Here is a 16,947-nt window from a genome sequence, read left to right on the forward strand (position 1 = left end):
CACTGACAGCTGGACTTCTTCCTACACTTGAGTGAAATTTAGTTAAAAAGAGAGGCTTTGATGCAAAGAGGTTTCTTGCTATGATGCCTTCACACACACTCAGAGTTCATCTCGGGGCAGTTATGAAGTTTTAAGTCACTGCAGCCGGTCCAAGCTAAAGCAGAGAGGCGTAAAGGTTAGGAGGCAAAAGATCAACACCTAAAAAGTCTGTCCTCAACACCAAGGGAGTGGGAGTCCCTTAGAATAGAATTACACAACGGTGCTGCAGAGGTGAAAACCAATAAAACATACTCTCCGACTATTCTCCATTAGAGTGGGAAGGGAAAGGTCTAGGAAAGGTGAAGAGACACCAGATATATGCCTCAGCATGCCAGAGAGTGTTGGTAGGTGAGTGTCTGAAACTCTCTTTGCTGTGGTCAGGATATGAAGGACTGTTTCTGACAATTTCTTCCAAAACAGATCATCTGACAATAAAACATGCAGTCTCTGGCCTAGTGTGCAGATGTGTCACGAAACTACTTCCATCACTTTCTGTCACTTCGAAAATCCCTTTGACTGTCTGAATGTGCGCTCTTATTCCTATTTGTACTATTCATCTTGTCAAGACTACAAAGATGCAGCATGCCTGCAGCCAGAAGGCAATGACACCAGGTCTTTCACCTTTCAAACTGGATGACTGGACTTTACCACGCTCCAGTGCCGATAAAGTGATCAGGATTCAACAAGCAAAAGTCTGCAAGTCATTCATGATGATGTTGATTTAGTGTCCAGATCCAGAGTGAGTTTGCCTGGCAGATAACTAAATTACAAATTTGAATCTCACAATCTTCAATCTACAGACACGGTGAGGTGCTCTGACATACAGAGGGAGCTCGAAGAAGAGCTTCTGCTCCTTAATGTCGAAAGGCCGCAGTTCAGGTGGTTCGGGCATCTGGTGAAGAGACCATGGGGCAGACATGTTGAACACTTTGGGAATGCTTAGGAGGAACTAGAATGTGTTGCTAGGGAGAGGGATGTCTGATATACCACGCTTAGCCTTTAACTACCACGGCCAAACTTCGGAGAAGTGGATGAAAATGGATAGATGGATGGATGGTGTTTTCAACTCAAGGAGATTCCAAGATAAATGGACAAAAACTGTAGACTTATAGAGTGTACTTAAGCCAAGGACTACCACTCACCTTTCAAAAACAGCTGAAAAAAATACCTCTGAACATGTCACTGCGGCTCGTGCTGGAGATTTAGCCCAGTGCAGGTTCCAGAGGGAGGAAGCGGTTCAAGTATACAATCTGGCCACATTGTGGAAAAAGTAGGATGCTGATTTTCTGGGGATAATACTAAGAATTATTTTCGGTCTATTAGCAGCTCTGCATCGTCCAACTGCATGGAAGTAAGTGCAGTATTAAACTGCTGAAGTCTGTCTAGCAAATAAGCAAAGGATCACTGAGGATGTGTCTCAGAGCATCCGAAGATGTATCTTTCATTTACTGTTGCTTCCACAGTTCCTTCTGGGTTTACTTCATAAGCCCCAGAAGGAACCGGAGACAGAGGACGGCTACTGCTCTGCGCGGGGTCAGCCGTGGTGAGTAAACCCTTTTTCCGCAAGTGAATAGTCCACAGAGACAGATGGGCCGCAGATGACAGAGACTTTTGACTTTGACAATCCCATTACTGGATCATTGTCAGAGTATGACAAAGCAAAGCAAATATACACAGAAGGGCCCGAGGAGAGGGTTGGTGAGCGGGAGATTGGGTGGGAGCAGACAGAGGAAGAGAGTCAAACAGAGGAAATGGAGGGGAGCAGAGGCTTCCCCTGTCACCATCTGTAGTCTTGTGGAGAGCATAAATCCCGCTATCTGTGTCATGCATACTGTACTGCTGCTGCCACCGCATCATAGATCATCAGTGCTCACACACACACACACACACACACACACACACACACACACACACAGATCAGTGCACACACACAGACTCACAGACGGACGGGACACACTTAATGTCTTCCACCCCTCTTAGCCCCATCTGTCTGTGCCTGTTCCTCTGCTCTTCCCACTCGTGCGCACATAAACACTGTTGTCACCGTGACAGACCCAAACAAACGCGCAAATACACACCAGAAGTAGAGCGCATCGATGCGCGCCGCGAAGGAACATACCTCCCGCTTTCCTCTCATTCGTCTTATCCATTGTTTAATATTGCCTCACCCTTTCTCTTCATCGTTCCTGTCCCTCCCCGTCATATCTTTCCATCCGTTTGGATGGATCCACTCCCATCCTCTACCATTCTGTCTCTTTCAACTAGTAAAACCTTTCTATATGCCTAAACTTGTTTAACCCACTCTCTGTTTGCTAACCCCTCCCTTTTTAACTTCCTTTTCTCCTCATTTGCTTTCTCTCTTTTGTGTTCTGCCTGATGTATTGCTCTTTTCCATTCCCATCTCATCTCACTTCTGCAATTTCTTTTTGTCCCTCCCTTCGTTTATGCATTGTCTTCTTCACTTCCTTTGTGTGGTGATCATCCTTCTGTTTTTTAAGCCCCACATCCTCTCTTCCTCTGCCCCCCCCCCCAGCTCCTATCGTTCCATTTTTTCTTACCATGAATTTCACCCTTTTCTACGCTTCCCATCCTCTGAATCCCCCTTGTCTTGTCTTTAAACCGTACCCTTCTTTTCTTCTTTCCCTCTCATGCTTTCCCTCTTATTTACATCCCCTGAATCCCATCCATTCTCTCCTCTCTTCCTCTGCTCTCCCTTTGCAACAGCAGACCAGGGAGATTTACATTCAGCACCACGGACAGCTCATCCACACGTAGAAAACAAAGAGTTGTAGTGCCACCTGTCGGTCGGCATCGGCACTGCGGCACATACAGTGGTGTAGGGGAGGATAAAAAAATATTGTTTTATTCATAACACAGGACAGATAACGTCCACATGTCCATGCATATGTGAGTGAGACCGAAATATAGGAGAGGTGCGACGGACCTATCCCAGCAGCCACAATAGTCAACTTACAGAGAACAAGCTTTAACTCTGGATACCATAGAGGAATTCAGCTGGGAGAGCTATGTGAGAGGTTAAGCTGGCAGGCCTTGAGGTAATGGCAGCCATATATTACCCTGTAGTTTCATCCCACTACATGTCGAGGCTCATAGATGCAGGGAAACTGCGAGGCGGTTGAGCCAGAATGGGGATCTCAAGTCTCATTTCGTTCATGGCAGCCAAAGGGAGGAAACAATAGCATCTGCTGTCCTCCGAGACAAGGAATTTAATCACAAGCACAGCCAAGGTAAGATTTGAATGTAAAGTAGCAGAGTGATGGTTTGTCTGAGAGAGAGAGAGAGTGTGTGTGTGTGCATATGTGTGAGAATGTGTATATGAAAAGGAAGTGAGATGTTTATGTTGGCATTAAAACTAATAGCGGATGTCAACAAGGGAGGTGGATGATTCTCAGACACTCATTGTGTGTAGGTGTGAGAGAAGTGGAGGTGTTTGCGCGCGCATCGGTTCACCGATTGAAACCAAAAAGTTCGGCAAATGAACACACACATTTGTCTCCACAAAGACACACGGGGCACTGATCCACTGTAGGGATTACCAGTGATCCGTGACTGGGCTCACACTGGGCTGCACTGGTGTGCCTTTGTCTCAGAGTTTCATCCTACTGGGACACCGGTTTGTGTGCACACAGTGTGCGCGACTGTCAAGCTGCGTTTGTGTGCGCGTTTTCGTATCCGTGGAAGGTTTGAGGGAAGGCAGAAATGGGAGAAGACAGGGGAAGAGGAATCAAAGCAGAGTGGTGGCAAAGGGAAGAAGGGAATGACACAGACTAGAAAATGTGTTATCTCTCTCTATCTTTGTCTCCATCCCTGTCTCACTCGCCCACACACAGTAGTAAGTACAATGATCACAGAAAGGTGGTCTCAAAGCTTAGCATGCAGTCAGGAGACAGTGAGCTGACGGAGAACCATGAGAAAAAAAAAAAAAACACAAAAGCAGAGAGAGCACTTTTATAATGAGAGCATGTTAATGATATGAATAGTATCTGGAATTTCTAAAATTCATTTTGTTTATTTCTTTGGCCCTGTGTCATTCTCTTATTGATTTCAGCACCTCCTTCACTCCCAGACCAGTCCCAGTTCCAAAAGGCCTGCTATTTGTACCACCATTGTAAGCCAAATTTGAGTGTCGATATGAGTTTCTCAGTGTACTAAATCCCTTGACATGAAATCATTACCAAGACATTTGAACTACTACTTGAAACTCTCAAGTGAGGATGTTTACAGTCATTATATGCGCACTCACACATACTTACACACTCCCACGCACATTTTGCATGCACAGACAAACAAAAAAAGGAGTTCTGAGTCCAGGGACCAACATGTTTTATCACCCAGAAATACGGAGGAAGCAGTTAAGAGGATAGGAAAGACACATGGATCTGCCTTTAGCTTATAGACAACAGACGCATTAACGTTTATCGCCAGCGCCAGCAGACCCTAGGTTAGGATTTAGCCTGACGAGCCCCTCCTCAGGAATGTAACTGCTCGTCTTGGAGGCGCAGGCCTCACTAAACGTGACGGGTCTGAAATGCCTCTCCTCATCCACGTCCCTCCGGAAAAAAAAAAACAGAAAACGCACGCATTGTCTCGTCTTTCTTTTCTCTCGTCTAGCTCCAACTCCGACATGGTCCGCTCAGTTCTAGTCGTCGTCGTTTGAAGTGAAGGAGGAGACGCAACACGGCGGAGCGGATCTCAATCATGCTTTAGCCGTGTAATTAGAGAACGAAGCCGTCACACCGGCACACAGGTATGAACGCCTTCAGGTATTTATACTCACATAATATTTATACTGGTGCTACCACATACAGTACGCTCGTCGTAGATCTGCTGCAGAAGTAGAAACCAAGCGTCAGTTAATAAGAATATGTTTGCAGACACTTTATTACTTGTTTCCCGCTACTGCTGCTGGATTCTCCTATAACTTTTCATTGCAACATTTAGAAATAAAATGTCTGTAAAGACAAAAACACACACACACAGTGTTCCATTTTATTTTTCCTGTCCTGAAATACAAATAGAAAAAGCATGTTCCTTTAAAATGTTTTTTACACGCTTGGAAATGTGCCCTTTTCATTTTACCCACCCATTCGTGCACACAAACACAATGAGTACTGAGCAGATTTGGAGCTGTGGGTAATCTCCTGCAGGTCTTGGGGAGCCGTTATTTTTATTTATTTATTTATTTTTTTTGCTCAAGGGCACTTCAGCTTTGTATGCTGAGGGGAAAGTGCTGCTTATACACTTAACCCTTCATACATTTCTTCCAACCAGTAACGCTTCAGTCCACTTGTCCCGCCACAAGACCACAGCTTCAGAAAGGAACGATATGTTTCTGGAGAAAATCTTTAAAAAATAAAACACTTGTGAAACTCTCTGTGAAACTCCAATCTATCGAATGTCTCTATCGGATATATGACTCAACTTGTTTGCAATTATACACTGATCAGGCATAACATTATGAGCACCTTCCTAATATTGTGTAGGTCTCCCTTGTGCCTCCAAAACGGTTGTGACCCATCAGAGAATGGACATGGGCCTTCTGAGGGTGTCCTGTGGTGTCTGGCAACAGAATGTCGTTAGTGGGGGGCCTTTGGGTCCTATGGGTTGAGGGGAGGGGCCTCTGTGGATCATCCCAAAGATACTTGATCATTTGGGGATCTAGTGAATTTGGAGGCCAGGTCAACACCTTGTGCTGTGTTTCATGTTTTTTGAGTTGTGTGGGGATGGCTGCTGTCCTCCAGTCAGTGGTTTTAATGTTGTGGCAGATCGGTGTAGCTCCACTGCTATTACATATACAATTTTACGGCCTGGGTTTTTGAGTGTTTACTGTTGGGAAAAAATAGAAAATCCAGTTAAAAATATAAGCGTTAGGCTTGATGCAGAAGTTGAATTCCTCTTTGGTCACTGGTAGGAACAGCAGCTGGCGCCCAGCAATAGGCAGAGCAGAGATGAAAAAGCATCTGAGAATCCATTCAGCCACCTTAAAATACAACTTACACACACAGCTGTGCACAGTACGAGAGGCGCACACTGAGGGCAGAGGAACTTGGTGTCGGTCTGTCACAGAGCGTTGACCACAGTGGGGAGCACGCACATACACACACACACACACACACACTCTCACACAGAATTGCATATACGCACAGCTTGACCACCCATCACTGCCCCCTGATTACCACCAGCTTCCACAGCCACCCTCACTCCTTCTCCCCGTACCTCCTACACACTCCAATGATTCTCCCTCCTTCCTCTGCTTCCCCACATTCATCCACTCCCCCCCCCTCCCTCCCTCCCTCCCTCCCTCCTACGACCCAGCCAGCTTCCACCTTTTGTCACTGCTGCTCGCATTTCTTTTCAGGCCACATTCTTTCCTAACTTTCCTCTCTCACGCATTAACATATAAAATGCCTCAGCTGCTTTCTCGAGCTTTGGTGACTTAATCATTCAGACGCATAGTCACTTACCTGCTCATTCACTCACTTGATTAGTCAGCTGCTCGCTCACTTACTCATTTACCTGTTTACTTTCTCGATCTGACTCCTTCATTTGCTGCCTCGCTGACTCACAGGCCTCATCTGTCTCATCTTCGGTGGCCAAAGTATCTGACGATAACGTCATGCGCAATCACAAGTTTTGCAGGCACTATGCACGCAAGAGTCATGTTTATCAGCGAGGCCACACCACTTTCTTTCCCATATTTTTGAGGCAATCTGCTTTTCCTTTTTTGGAAACTTACCCAACTTCTTATTTACATACACTGATCAGCCACAACATTAAAACCACTGACAGGAGAAGTGACTACCACTGACCATCTTGTAACAATTCAGTGTTCTGCTGGGAAACTTTTGGACCTGGTATTCATGTGGATGTTACTTAGACACGTAGCACCCACCTAGACCAGACCAGATACCCCCACCCCATAGCAATAGCAATGACACTCCTTCATGGCAGCAGCCATCCCCAGCAGGATGCAGCCTGACGCAGACACACACACAAAAACGGTTCCTTGCAAAAAGTACAGGTAACATAAATGTTAATGAACTCATCCTGCAGCCAGCTTCCATTGTCCTGCTAAACGAGATCCCAAACAATTATTTCAACAGACCCTGCACAGGCGTGGTTCCAACTCGGGTAAGCGGAGCAGTCCCCGTCCGTCATTATCTGCACCGGTACTTTCACACACGCATACCACCCGTGGCACACGCGGTGCTTGCTCACTTTCGCACGTCCCTCAGCTACTGTCCACCGCGCATGTGCTCGTATGTTTACCCTGTGTAAGTGTGTGTTTTTCATTTCCTGAATCAATTTGTCAGCTTGTAGGAGACACTGGCTGTTACAGTTACAAGCTTCTGTTGGCTTTCGCAGATATGCAGCTTCTTCTCGGTTGTCTGACTCTATGCAGCGGGTTGGAATATGACACCCTAAACGATATGGAAACGATACCTCACAGCAGCAGCGATCAATTTTTCTAGATAATGTAATGAGCCCGTGGTCCAGACATTGGAACTCTCATGACCCTCGGGTATTATTTGACCTGATTTAACCTTTACATTGTGCTACTCTTTTTTTTTTTTTTTTCACACCAGTTTTACCAGTGTTAGGAATTAAAGTGACTGAATTCTAAGTTTAGCGATTGGATGTTTCTTGCCAAAATGTGCCTTTGGAGACGGACCTACAGTAACTTCTCACCTGCAAACTTTCTGGACACAAACGTGTACCTTTAACTGTTTAACAAAGAAAGTGACATTTTGAAACTGAACACAAAATATCTAATGGCTAAGCTGAGTCAGTTAACATTTTCGAAGGGAAAACTGAATGGGATTTTTATTTTACTACATTTAGTGTAACTCCTCCCACTGTGCAACTCAGTTTACTTTGTCAAAGAAGCAGTGGCACGCAGTCAAAGTTGACAGATACCTATGTCCTGCAGTTATATAATTGGGTGTCAGAGTCACGGCTTAGCGAGTGCGCAAACGTGTGTGTGGATCCGTGTGTTGCCATTGTGAGGCCAGCGCCGTGGTGTGTGCGCGTGGCCTGGTGTGTCCATCGATACATAAACAGAGACGCGCTCACACTGAGACATGAAAGGTTTTGCTTCCCCGGATCTCTCCTTGGGGTGCGAGTTTGTGTGTTTGCGTGTAGGTGTGTGTTAGTATGTGTGCTATTTACACTTTTCTGCTGTGTACACAACCAGTAATTGCCCGGGAGGGATCTGGCTCAAATTAAAATGCACTACTGTCTCTCAGAATATGCACACCTAACACAATATTGAGAACACTTCTTTCACAAAACATAAACATAAAACACACAAGATAACCATAAATCTTCACCTTTATAACATCTGCATCACTTAGTGTGTAAATTAAGTGTTTTACATTATCACCTTCATTATTCTGCCGCACAGATCTGCTTCATCGTCACAGTGCAGTGTAGTTCAGGGATCTTACATTTGCACCCACTAAACCCCTTGGAGAGAAGCACGTGAAAACGTAGCAGCTAAGAGAGGGAGAGAAGGAGAGGCAAGTTAGAGGCTGAATCACTGACTGACGTACTTGACAGCAGAATGAATGATCAAAAAATGAATCAGTCTCAGGGCTAGGTGTAAGCATGTGACTGACACGGCGACTGAGTGGGAAAATAAACAAATAGGCACAGCAGGTCGTAGTGAATGCGGCCGAGCGCAGGCGTTTTCTATAAGAACAATATTCTAACCCTAACCCCAAACAAATGTGTTTGTGTTCAATTCATTTGTCATTTTCAGTTATATTCCAGCATTCATTGTGCTCAAAAACCGAGCTGACACAGCTCTAAGTGGTGTGATAAACCATGCCTTAAACCTTCTGTCAGTTTATCCCAACTCAGGAGTTATGGGTCGCGCTTAATCAAGTGTAAATATTTTTTTTTTTTTTTTTTTTTTTGCAAGATACATAAAGATGTGCCGATAGATAGATGAACACAGGCTAACTTTCCCCTGTTTCCGAACTGTGGAGGGAAACCCACATGAGAGCAGGTAACCAAGTAACCGGAACCTGAGGCTAATAAGAAACGCCCTCTTTGGTTTAAAGTCTCAACCCCATGTTACCTCCTCTGCACCTTTCAACTGCAAACTTCTGTAAGAATCTGGCGGGCTACACTTTGTGCCGCACATGCAGGTTCCCAACTTTGCAAAGTCAAAAGACACAATCCCATTACAAATACCTACAGTGCAGCCATGGCTATTATTATTATTTTTTTTTTTTTTTGTTATAAATGATAAAATTACATATTTTTTAATCTTATATACACAGCATGTAAGTCTTAAAGTAATCCCAACAATCTTGACCCACCAATGCCTTTGACATAAGTGCTTAGGTTAAGCATTTAGGAGTTGATAATTTCATAATTCATTCTTTGCACAGTCGTTTTATTTTGCACAGTACACACACGCACACATTTGTGCCGCTTTTGAAGAGACCCTGTTAAAAAGTTTGCCCTTTTAATCCCAAGTTTATCTGGAGAGTACTGAACTTGCATAACCTACCACCCATAATCAACCCACGCAGTTGGTGTATTCAAGTTACGTAGCATGAATTCACAACAATTCAACAAACTGGACTCACTACGGTACATTTTGTTTTACAACTACATAAATAATTGACAAATTATTGAGCTCATCTGGAGACAGAGCCTCTAATGTATGTCTGGTGCAATGTGTTGTTTTGTTCAACCTTGAATTTTGGATAAACAAGAAATATTTTTAAGAGAAAAACTAATCTAAACATTACACCGCTCATCGAGTAAAGAAAAAAAAACATCTTTTACTGCGTCAACCTAAAACAAATCACATACAATTCTCACGAAATAATTACTAGATATACTGTATATGGTGGCCAAGACAAATGCCAACAACTACATTAAACAGATGCACATTAAGAACGTTCATCTTGTGCGGTGCCAGCAAATACAGAAACGCAATGCAAGTGGGACAAATGACAGCGGAAAATGCAGGGGGCGGCACAGTGGCGAGGTGGTTAGCTGTGGTTTCTGTGTGGAGCTTGCATGTTCTCCCTGTGATGAATGAAGGAAATGTTTGCAGGGCACCCGGAAAAAGTGATGAACGGGGTTTAACTGTTAGTAATGCAGCCAATATGTAAATTAATTGTGCATGTCATCAGATTATTTGTACTGACAAGCTAATAAAAAGCAAAAGGGTAATTAGGAACCATGCGATGAGGGTGTCAAAATAAAAACAAAAAAAAATAATAATAATAATTACAAAACCATTGACGGGTAGCAAACATTAAAAAACTCCAATGGAAAAAAAATTATGAAAAGCTTCTGTATTGGCTGCTGTTGTGAGTGTTTTGCGCTCTGAAACTCAATTTTTTAAGTTTGAGAGCACCGGGCTCTCATAGATATAAAGGTGATTGCACCTGAGGCTTAGAATGACTATCTATTTTCTTTTTCAATCCACAAATTAACATCTCCCATGCAGTTAATGGAGATGTTCATCGGCCCCAACTCGTGAGGTGAAAAGGCAAAATAAACTAACACACCTCATTGCCTCTGTGCAGTGAAGCAGTGGGTTGTATGGGCGATGTGTGATCTGCTTTACTGGACTCTATGAAAAATATAGGGGAGCTTTGCAGCACTGCATTGTGTGACAGAATCGATCTGCAGTATCATATGTGATTCTTTTATTATTTCATCACTACGCTAGTAAATTATCACTGCTCGCCGACTCCTCGGTTGGTGCCGCGGCACCTGACAACAAGCCAGACCTCGCTGATGGAGATGCGTGGGTGTGACATTTACACCACTGGGATGTTGGTGATGTCAACAGACAACACACTAAAAGAATTTTTGAGTCCTGCCATGCAGTCTGAGAGGTGGGAGAAAGAGGGAGATACAAGGGATACGGGTGAAGGTGTATAAAAACTACACAAAGACTGACAAGGTGCGGGACAGTGTAAAAGAGACTGGGACAGCCAGACCAAAAACTGCGATGACAGCTGGTATTCAAACTGCTGTGTCAAACCTGACAGCCTGAAGCCTGCGTACGTCGTCGGGTGCGTTTCTGTGCGAGTGTGACTGAGCACACATGCATGTCGGCAGTGAGTGCAAAATCACATCCATGCAGAAATGACAAGGAATAAAGCTTTTAAAGTTCACTTCTTTTAATTATTTGATTCTACGCCACTTGTGTTTCCATTTGTATCAGGAATTTCACACAAAAACACAACCATTTAGATAGCATTATAGTAACATTAAGGGCCTGTAATGTTTTTTTTTAGTGTTCTGGAAATGCAATTCAGTTTTAAATATAGAGGAAACTTAAAAGGTGTTTTATTTCACATGCAAAAAATGTGAAATGTCCAATAATAAATGAGGACTGTCTTTAAGGAAATTCATCAGAAAGTCAGGAACTGGGTCAAAACTGACTGTAAATGCAAGAACTTATTAGAAAACTACCCCATAAAATAATAATTTAGTTTTTTCTTTTATTCCCCATTCCTTATCTCGTATCCCACTGGGAGGTCCTGAGTGGCTTAAAATCCTGTCTTTTTTGCTATTTTCTTACTTAATTCAATTCATCTGATAACATTTAGGACAAAACACCCGAATGAAATTAACAAAGAACATACAAATAAAGGAGATAATTATGGATGATAATGCTGAAGCTAACAATGTCATTTGTATTCCAGCACATGAGAGGCTGCTATACAGACCATCCTGAAGACAGAAAAAGAACATGCAATCAAAACATCAATAGGATTATACAGTAAAATTTATTTTACTGCAAAATGTGTTTTCATTCTTTTTTTTAGTTCTTCCACTGTTATTTCCTTAGAGCAGACCGTTAAGATCCAATTAGCCCCCATGGGGAAAAGCTGGTCACAATTATTTCTTATTTGTATTGTGGAAAAGCCAGCAGTGTTCTGCTCAGTGATTTCAGGCTGCACACTTGGCTTACCGAGGGTCAAAACCACTGACACATAACTACTGTTATTGTCAGATATAACAGTGCTTGTGAAGTCATAAAATATGAAGCTGGCCAGTGTCCTGCTCTAGAGTTGGTGGCATTATAAATATTGATGCCTTTGGTTCTACTGGAAGTGAGCTTCACATTTGACACAATTCATCGCACAATTCCTTTTGTGGTGAATTGACTGGGGGGGGGGGCACAATGAACTGTCAAGTTCCATACCGCAAGTTCACACAAGCTCTCAAAAACAATTTGTGGAGGAATGATTTTAAGGCCACTACATTTTAGTCTATCTTGTTGACACCCCTAGGAGGTGTCATGATGACAAAGCATTGCTTTCCATTGCTATGATGGTTTATATGGCCTTCAGTGACAGAAAATTGAGTGCATGTGTGTGTGTGCATGTTGGGTGAGATGATGTAGGAACGCATGACATGTGCCAGTGTGAATTTGAAATTGATGTGGGTTTTAATATATTTTCTGGAAGCTAAGACGAACAAGTCTGACATGGAGTTAATGGTGGGTGTGGACCAGTGACTGTATGTACGCAGACAGTGGCAAAAATGTAAAAATAAAAATAAATGCAGTCATTGAAAGTAGATATTTTAAGAGGTCTTTTGTATAGTGTTTTCAATATGTAATGAATAGGGCTGTCAATATATTAAAATAAGGTCAACACCTTGGCTGCTGCCATCAAAGAGAGTCATTGCTATGGGGTGGGGGTGCCTGGTCTGGTCTAGGTGGGTGGTACATGTCTAAGTAACATCCAGATGAATACCAGGTCCAAAAGTTTCCCAGCAGAACATTGTATAGTCACAAGATCGTCAGTGGTATTTACTTCTCCTGTCAGTAGTTTTAATGTTGTGGCTGATCGGTGTAAGCCTGTAGTGAGGAAAATACAGGCAGCGACCCCGAACGGTGATCAGGAAGAGAAATCATATCTGGTTTTAATTATCGTGGCCCAACATTATCAACAAGTTTGTTTGTGAGAAACATCCTGGGGCACAATCAGGACTAAAACGTCCAGAAATCAAGATGAAAAAAGTGCAACTAGACTTGTAGGGTCTCTTGAAGACATTTCACCACTCAGTTAAGTGGCTTCTTCGATTTAAAAGACTGGCGGAGAGTTGGGCTTTTAATAGGAACATTTGTGGGTGTCGCCCACCTGAAACGCGCATGAACCCGCATGAACCAGACTAATAAATGTATATCTACTGAATATTGATCAAAAGCTGTTCCATAAATGTCAAAGCAATTGATTAGCGTGTCAACAAGATTGCTAAGGTCAGTGGCTTTGATAAAGTTTCTATTTCAAGCAGCACTAATGCAGAGAACTCACTAGCACTGGCGTGCATCAAGAGGTCATTAGCGACTACGATGGGCACATGAGCTGCTGACAGTCTGTGCAAGTGGCACAGCAGTTCGGTACGGTTCTAAAAGCTGTAACCCGTTGACCGCCACATCAATGACTGCAATCTCAGCACAAAAAGCAGAGAGAATACTTATCAGGAACATCACCAAGGAGATGTGCGAGGTGAGAGACGTCCTGACGTGGGCTGTGCTCTCTCAAATGTGTAGTTATATGCAATTATCTTACATTAGAGAACAATAAAGTGACACATAAAAGGTTTGGGTGAGGAAGAAAATGTGCGGAGGGTGCTCGGGGAGTGGGGAGAGAAATATAGGCTGAGAAGCCGAGTCCTCTTAGATCTTCCACGAGCATGGCTCTACAGTGCATTTCAACCTACGTACGTGATAGTGCGTCGGTGCAAATAAGTGACTTTCCACTTTCAACAAGCTTCAGCCAGCGACTTGATTGTATGACTGACAGTTTTAGTTATAACAACAGAGGTCAAGATGTTCTTCTGTAAAACCAAAATCACCAAATTGCGGTTCCACTGACTGACTATAGAGATGTCACCCATTTGTGAAGAGTGGTTTTTGAAGCTCAGTGTGGTGTCACTGGCTGTCGCCGTCTTGGCAGTACCTGACACCTCCTAACCCCAGACTAAAAAGAGGGTGCAGTGTGAGTGGAGCTTAGGCAGACAGGCAGACAGATAGGAATTCAAAGCAGTATAAATTTAAGTTCTGGTATAATTTAAACAGATGAGTAATGTTTTTTTCTGTAACAAGCTGTAAGCTTAAACTATAACATCTCTACTGCAAAGTTGGACATTTTAACACGGTGGTCTGTCGGGGTTCGCTCTCTTTTGGGGTCGAGCCTCACGTTGCCCTTTAAGGAACTGTAGATTCGGCACTTCCATGACGACTGGTCATTTTTCAGACCTGGAAGCAGTCGGGATCGGGATTTAAGCAGGTCAACTTTTAGTTCTATGTCACGACCTTCAGGATTTTGAGAAAGTCGCTATGGGAAAATAAGGTGCAACATAGATAGGTGCATCGCTGTCATAAAGGACATGGACTTTTCTCAAAAGTGAAATACGAAATGGGGAGATGAAGTAAGAAGAAAGTAAAAAGAATTAAGAAATGGAAAAAGCTTAAAGGATACTGTAGTTGGCTCAAGAGGGAATGAGAAAAAAGAAGAAGCATAAGCTATTCCACTGGCCACTTAGCACTGCGTTGTAGACACAAGATTAGAGAGGAGAAGGAGTCGAAATGTCAGGTTTAAGAAGAACGTGCTCTGATTGAGATTCACAGCCATCCTTTTAATCATTAAGTCTCGCAGTGCTGCGTGGAACTCTGCACAAGCGCGCGCGTGTGCGTACTTGTGTTTTTATCAAGAAACCAGCGCGGTACCTTTAACGTAACCCCACATCCATCTCATTGCTGCTCCAAATTTAAATGAGACATTTTCCCTTCTTGCCTTTTAGCGATGAGGCGTATTAATAAGCTGGGGAAACTATGCTGAAAGGTTAGACAACTATTTTTCGTACCGGGCAGAAATTGTGTGTATTGTCTGAAGCGCTAGGAGGTGTTAGATGTGGGTTGGATGTGGAGGTGAGGATGGGGGACATCAGAGATTATACACATTTGTGGGGATTAAGGAGAGAAAGGTTGATCAAACACTGGAGGTCCATTCCAGGGGTGACAGTGCGCGCAGACTCTTCTCTTCTAAGCATTTTTGCGTGCTTAAAACCAGTCAAAGAGTGCCTACTTTCTTCACTCCCCTTTACTCTTGTGTCATTCCCGCCCCTGCCCCCTTCTGTCTTCATTGCTTTTCCATCTCTTCTGTCCTTCCCCTTGCCTCTGTCCCTCACCTTCTCTCGGCTCTTATCAGACGGCAGCAGAATGCTAGCGCAGCACGGCTCAGAATCACGCTGCAAAAGGCCATCAGCGTCCCGTCCGCTTTTTTCAACTGCATGTCATTTCTTAATCGCTTTTATTTCGCACTTTCCCTCATTTGTAGGCGGAATTGTAAAAGTGACAACGGCGCTCGCTGATGCCGTTGTCGCTTTTATAAATAATCTTGGTATCACCTTTCCCAGCATAAGGGTGCTTTACCTGTCATTTTCCCACAGACGTGATCAAAACTCTTCTGTATGAAGAGTAGTTCTCTTTTATGGTTATTTACAGCGATGATCAGATGGATTCAGATACTGAACGTGGAGATATGTGCTTGATTGTCTGTGTGTACTTACTATCTGTAGCCAAGACTAGATGTCAAACTCCATGTCAAACGGAGTACAGCGCTACTTCGTGCGGGGCGCAGAGTCAGTCTCAGCTCACAAGCCCTGCTACATCAGCTGATAATTAATCTATAAACCAGCCCACACCAGCTGATGGCTCGGCTGAGGCAATCTATTGGCAAATCGCATTCAGGGCGCCTTATTTAAAGCTGCTTTAGCCTTCCTACCTTTCCTGTAACCCTCCGCAAGCTGCTTTGCAACCCATCTCCACCCCATATCCTCCCTTTATGCTCCGTCTGTCTTTATCAATGTCATTTCTGTGTAATTGATGCCCGCTCTGTTCTGTACCCGGGGGGACTTTGCTGCTGCGTTCCCTGCCTTAGACTTTCAAGATAGGCACATTGAAGGGCAGGGAGGTCCCAGAACAAAGCCATACTGCCAAATATGATTTACTGCAAATGCAAATAAAGCTACTTTGACTCAAGTGGTCCCGACTGAGCTGGGAGTTGGGAATTTTAGGGGCCAATATGCATTTTTTCATCTCCCTCACTTACCTTTTTTCTCATTTTGAAATTGAATACGCGTTATTACTATAGTGCTGTCAAAAAAAAAAAAAACCAAGAAAAAAAAGAGGGACACAAGGGAGAGTAAATCATTCTTCTCCAGCACAGGTTATTGCCAGTCACTCACTATTAATATACTTACTGAGGCAGACCACTTGTCAACACACACCCATGTCTGCCTGTGTTTTTACCCGGAGTTCTTGGTGCAGTTTTTGGGGGTATACATTGTTTTGGCTTTATTTTAGCCTTCCAGGCTAATATCTAGGAATAAGAAGCTGCGCTGTAAACAACACAGAAAGGCATGAAGTCATTATGTCCTCAGCTTTACTCTGAATGGTGTGCACTGATTGTATTTTATTTTTAGGTAAATATGTGTATCCCCTTTTCCAAAGGTGGGATTATGTAGACAGTTAACAGTTCATTGAAAGTACTGGCTGCAGGACAAAACCAGTGCATGACTCCGGAGTCATTCAGTTGAATATATGTGCATGTAATGAACCCCTCAGGCGATGATCCTTTGTTAAAAAATAAAAAAATAAACAAATGAAAACACTCCGCGAGGACAAATCAGAAAACCCGTTTTGCTTTTCTTCCATTATCACACAGTAATGTAGGACACAATAAGCCTGTGTGCTGCTAAGCTGATTGATGTTGTGGTACTTTTAAACAAATAAAAGCCTCCAATTAAATGCTACTTTTAGCCGCCACTCACAAACTCTCAACACGTCAGCGCGCTGGCAAGTGTGATTGGTTTCTGCATGTGGCCAACCAT

Source organism: Chelon labrosus, assembly GCF_963514085.1.
Source record: "Chelon labrosus genome assembly, chromosome: 2".
NCBI classification, from domain to species: domain Eukaryota; kingdom Metazoa; phylum Chordata; class Actinopteri; order Mugiliformes; family Mugilidae; genus Chelon; species Chelon labrosus.